The sequence below is a fragment of the Egretta garzetta genome, unplaced genomic scaffold, assembly GCF_000687185.1.
Source record: "Egretta garzetta isolate BGI_Z169 unplaced genomic scaffold, ASM68718v1 scaffold361, whole genome shotgun sequence".
In the NCBI taxonomy this organism is placed as follows: Eukaryota; Metazoa; Chordata; class Aves; order Pelecaniformes; family Ardeidae; genus Egretta; species Egretta garzetta.
In genome coordinates, this window is record NW_009258688.1 from 1,011,389 (window position 1) to 1,017,320 (window position 5,932).

Here is a 5,932-nt window from a genome sequence, read left to right on the forward strand (position 1 = left end):
TTCATTCCTGCAGTCTGAAATGACCCCTGTGCAAGTAGTTCATTTAAGAATGAATATTTATGTCTGTGTGGATGTTCTTTCTGAAATGCTTTATATGAGTGTCTGTCAGAATGTTGCAGCTTTTTCAGGAATGGCCTTTATTCACGCACCTTACAATTTTTATCATGCTGTTTCTGATCCTGAGGAAAAAATGGGGAGTAAAGTATGTAAGAGAGCTTATGCTGTTGGTTGTAAGACATTTGCTTTGATATTCAGGATGAATGTGTAACAGGGTGACCAAACCTGACTTTCAACTTCAGTGCAAAGATTGAGATATGTTTCATTTTCCTAAATGGTGCTTGAAATACAAATTCTGTTTACATATAAATTATATGGAAATTTCTTGTAGATAGAGTATGTAAGCTGTAGTCCACTTAATGCATTAACAGTTATCACAGGCATTCTAAGAACCTTTTGAAGATAACCCCAAATTTCTTTATCAAAATATTCTAAAGCTGTATCATTGCACAACAGTAAAATTAAATTAAAATTAGTATGAAATGAATGGTAGCTAGATGGAAACATACATTCAGAGTCAAGTAGTACTGTACATGAAAGGGCTCTTACCTCTCAGTGAAGATTTGTTTACAGCAATGGTTTCTTGATAGCTTAGGATATTATTATATGTAATTGGGCTAATTTCTGTATTCCTTCCCTGTGTGCTGAATTTCCACCAATGTCACCAGAACCACTGGTATGTGTAAGACAATATGGATTTTCACATGCAACAGCACTACTTTTTAAGAACTGGTTTTAAATTTCATCTTTTTTAAATAATCCTGTCATGCACATTATAATTAATATCTGTAGTGTCTCAAATTAATACACATAAACAATGGCTTCAGGTGTCCATGTGTGCATATGCCATTTTGAAATACTATATTTTTCACGATGTAAATTTTTGTTTTCAGTTTAAAATGTATATGAAACTGAAAACAGGAAAGGAATCTCTAAAGCACTGAATTATTTCTTTGCTTGTTTGTAAATTATCCACAGCTTTAATTTCCCTTCTTTTGTTGTGCCATAAACTGGTTCTAAAGTAAGACTCTCATTTTTATAAATAGGTATAGGCTGGCAATTTGATACCAGTACTTGGAACTTGGACCTTTTATCCTCTATTATAATAATATAATAAAATTGTATTATTTCTATAGCTATATAGTGTAGCAGCCCTATATTAAAAAAAAAAAAAATTGAAGCCCCTTGATTTGCATTAACTGTAACCTGTGACAATTACATGTTTTTATAATCACTAAAGCATGGAGGTTTGCATTTGAACTTTCATGTCACTTTGTAAGTTACTTCATCATCCAAGTGTTTTAATATGTAAGGAATATAAAGTAACAGTGCCTGAAAAGCACAACTGTGTTAATCATTACAGGGCTAACTGTATTCCTTTTTGTGTAGAAACACTGTCACTCTACAAATACCGATTTGATTTTCAGAGGAATGTTGAGTTTAATGAAGTAGGCATATCTGCCTACTCTAGCAGTTTAAGCTACGTATGTTAATTGCACCAAAGGAAAAGGCTTATAGCAATTACTGACAGTACATATTTTATAACCCAGATCTGAAGTTCAAAACATGTGGACCTGCCAAGAAGCTGTCAATAAAAAGCTGATCTCATTTTCTGGTGTGCATTCTTTCAGTGATAAGCAGTTCTCAACGTGGCTGAACTATGCGCATAAGGTATTTACTAATGTACAGCCTATTCCTAGTGTTATCTTTCTGTTAAGCTGAAGGTTTTTTCCAATGTTGTAGCTTTAGGCCAAAGTCCACTGTAAAGGAACAGAAATAGTTTGGGTTTTGTTTGGGTTTTTTTTTAATTACAGTATGATATTTGAAGGAATTTCAGACTTCATTCATCCAATAGATTTTTACAGTCTTCCTCACAGTGAATGGTCCATGTCATGTAATTTGTGTTTTTCTGCCTGTAGAAATCAAAGGGGAAGGGGGAATGAGTGATACCTACATTAAATATCTTCCAAAATTAGTTCTGTAAATATAATTCTGTAACCTGCTTTCACGGTCTTGTAATGAGGGCAGGAGGAAAAAGTGTTGTAATGCAGTCATGCTTGAATGCAATTCTTGTTAGGCACCGCAGGTATAAATATGAGCTATTTAAATGCTCACATTTTTCTGGGCTTGAAACTAATTTGATACAATACTGGCTTACTTGCCAACATTTGGGTTCCTTGTGCTCTTCAAGCGACTTCAAGTTGAAATGTAATTTTCAGCTAAGGTACTAATTTTTTTCATACTTAATTACTTTGCAGACTGCTTAAAAATAACCAATACAAAGTTAAATCTCCAATGTGTTTTCATGTTGGACTATTGCTTCTATTACAAATCTATAAAATGGTGGGGAGTTTAAAATGGCTCCTGCAAATGTCTAGTAAACAATTCTGTATCTTGGACAATTATTGTTGTTTGCAAGCTGCTTTTTTTATTACAAAAGTGACAATTAGGCTTTTAAAAATGAACAAGTTACAGCTCAAAAATGTCTGAAATTTTCTACAATTTTGTTACTGTTTCAAATAATGATGAACATGTACAAATGATGGCCTTTTTACTGAGGAATATTATGAGGAATGGGATTGGAGAACTCTAGAACTCAGACTTACAAAGAAGTATTATTGTACATTTCATGTTACCAGCACATACTTTTAAAGGAATCGAAAAAAGAATCCAAGGAAAAGAAAAACTGAAGTGGAAACTTTTTTTTAAGGGCTTAGATACAAAATTATGTTGCTCACTTAGTAAGCCATTACTGTTTTGCATAAACCAAACTTAACTCCTAGGAAATCTTCATAGTTCCTCACAAATTTAAAAAAAAAAAGAAAGCCCTATCATTTAATACATACATACCTAATCCCTATATACCTATTCCCCACATACACATAATCAGTTGTTCAGGTAAGAACAATACGTAATTGGCCCAGTCCAAATATTCAGTTCTTTAGTTTCAAATGAATAGCTTCTTTGTATGGTATCCAGGTTTGCATCTTAAAAGCATGAGCTGTGTTGCAATAAACTTTTAACCTGCATACACACATTTTGCCTTATTTGCATTTCAGACGTGGAGAGAATGCTTTAGCATTTAAGCTGCCACAGTCATCTCCAATTGCAGTTCTTCAGAATGTTAAAAGTACATGTGACTTTTCAACTGCTTTTACCAAATCAAAATGTTTTTAGTGGTGTTGTTAAGAAAAGCAAATAATTGTTACTACACTTCGGGGGTTTTTTGTGGGGTTTTTTTTGTCTTTGTTTAGTTTTGTTTTTTTTAATCCCCTATCCCCCCAGTAGAGACACTGTGTGAATTCAGGAAGGGAAACTTATAAAAGGGTTCTTATAAAAGCGTTTGAACAGGAAAGGATGTAATATTTAAATGCCACTGTGCAAAAAAAAGGAGAAAAACCTTGATATTGTCTCTAAAGCATGCAAGCATTGATAAAATTTTATTTTTTGCTACATGAAACCCCATGTGTACAAAAAAGGGTAGCATTAGGATTTTGTAAGGGAATATTTTTTTTCATCTCTTGCCTAATAGTTGTGTATTTTAGAAATAATTTTCAGTAATAGATTTTTCTTCTTGAGACTCTGCTTTCAGTATCATGTCTTTGGCTCTGAATTCCTATACAATTTTTGTCTCTATTTTGTGTATATAAAGCATATAATACTGAAAAGATTTTAAAAAAAAAAAAAAAAAAGGAAGGCTGAAATGCTTTATCATTGTTTTGACTGGAAAATGGCAGTGCTGTTTGGTATTTTGAAAATGCTCTCCAAATAGGCACGAATATATATGGTTGTATTTGATATCACTTTTTTTAAATAAATATGATTATAGCTTCTAATGTTTCTCTCTGGACCCCCAAGTATTTGCGTATGTGCTTTCCATTATATGTGGCTTGGGCACAAAATCATCAAACATTAAAATCTCATCTTTGATATCAATGGGCTTTGCACCAGATGTTATGTACATTAGCAGTGGGTTAATCTTCTCTTGTTTGGAACTCCACATTTCATTATCTCTTCTGTCTCTTCATATGTTGGTACTCCAAAATTTATTTAAAGACACTCCCGTTAAGAAGAAAGTTGGTGCTGATTATAGTTACACTACATCTGTAAAAATTGTATGCTTTCTAATTTGAAAATAAGCCAATGTTTCCTGGTTTGCTACCAGAATACACGTTCTTTTTGTGACACAGTGCACTGTTTTTGTAGTTTAGTCAACCCACAGAGTATAGTGGATGATTTCTGTGTACCTTTATCAACAGTAAATTAAGGCAGACAGCTAAGAATGAGTTGTGATGCTAAATAGTCAGTTTCTAGTTTTTTCAAGAGTAGTAAATAAGAAAAGTGGGGGAAAAAGCCCCCTGTGCTACTTCATTGACTCCTGCCTACTTGGCATTATAAAATGAACCACAGTAGGAGACATTTTATCATCTCTCAGTATTTTTAGTCTGGAGGACATTCTGACCTTACTTGAAAAATGTTAAGACAGTTTCCCATAAAAATTAATTAACCAAACATTATTGGAAAAGATGACACATTTTTTATCTCCTGTGGACCTACAGGAGTTAAACTGTGGTATAGGGTGTTTTGAGCATTGTAAACTTGCCTCCATTAAACCCAATGTTTTAAATTAACAAAACCAATTAAGATACATGTTTACATTTCATACTATATCACAGCACTAATACTTCCTACAGTTCTGGTGTGCAGGGTTTTTTGGGGGGGGGGGTGTTGAGCTAGAAATGGATTTGAAGGGGGGTGTGTTTGTTTTAATTGTAAGGGTGGTAATTATACTATTACATTTAAAAATTGGTAATGTAAAAACCTGATAGAAAAATTGTTCACTCAAGAAGAGGGAAAGCAGTCTGTATTAGAGAACTGTCCAACCCAACAGCTATTTTGGTTACTTTTAACTTCTGGACTGCATGCTATGCTCAGCCTCAGAGTTGCCTCTGAGTGACAGTGGACAGTAAAGCTAAAATGGTGATCCAGTCCTGCAGGCCAGCTATGAACCCTTCACCAAGGCTCTGGAAGAGACCATCCGGGAAGCCACAGGTTTATCCGTGGCCTCCTGGTAATGTGTCTCAGCTTCTAACTCCAGAGCATGTTTTGTGCCTGCTGCATTCTCAGCTCCTCTCTAAAACTGTGAAATGCTCTTTCTCCGCAGCTTCATTTCACCGTTGATGTGGTGCTTTATTCTTTTTATGTAGTTATTAAACTAGCAATGAGCCATCTCTCCTGTTATTTCCAGTATCAGCAATTTTTTATCATGGAATCATTTGGTTGGAAAAGACCTTTAGGATCATTGAGTCCAACTGTACCTGTCCACTACTAAACCATGTCTCTAAGCACCTTGTCTACCTGTGTTTTAAATACCTCCAGGGATGGGGATTTGACCACTTCCCTGGGCAGCCCATTCCAGTGCCCGATAGCCCTTTCGGTGAAGAAATTTTTCTTAGTAAGTCATCTAAACCTTGGTTTTATATTGGTATTGTTCCAAACCTACGTTTTCTGTAGTTTTTTTGTAGAGTGCAGTGCTCCTGGTAGTCCCTAGTAACTTTAAATACCTCCTGTGAGCCAGCGTTGGGGTTGCGGCTGGAAATCCAACCAAGCACCCGTGGCGTCCCCATCCCAAGCAGAAGGGGCCTGGCGTTTCAGGAACTTGCGTCTTTTTTAAGAAGAACACCTACTCAAATACCGAACCGCCCTAGTAGCAGCCGGACGCTGTGTTTTGTTAATGAATGACGCGCGACCCAGGAACGTGTACGCACCAAGGCTCAGGTTGATGTTAATGACGGGCGGCTCCCGGCCCAGCTCCCCGCTCGGCTGACACGCCGGCGGCGCGACCGGCCCGCCCGTACCGTGGCTTTGTTCCCCT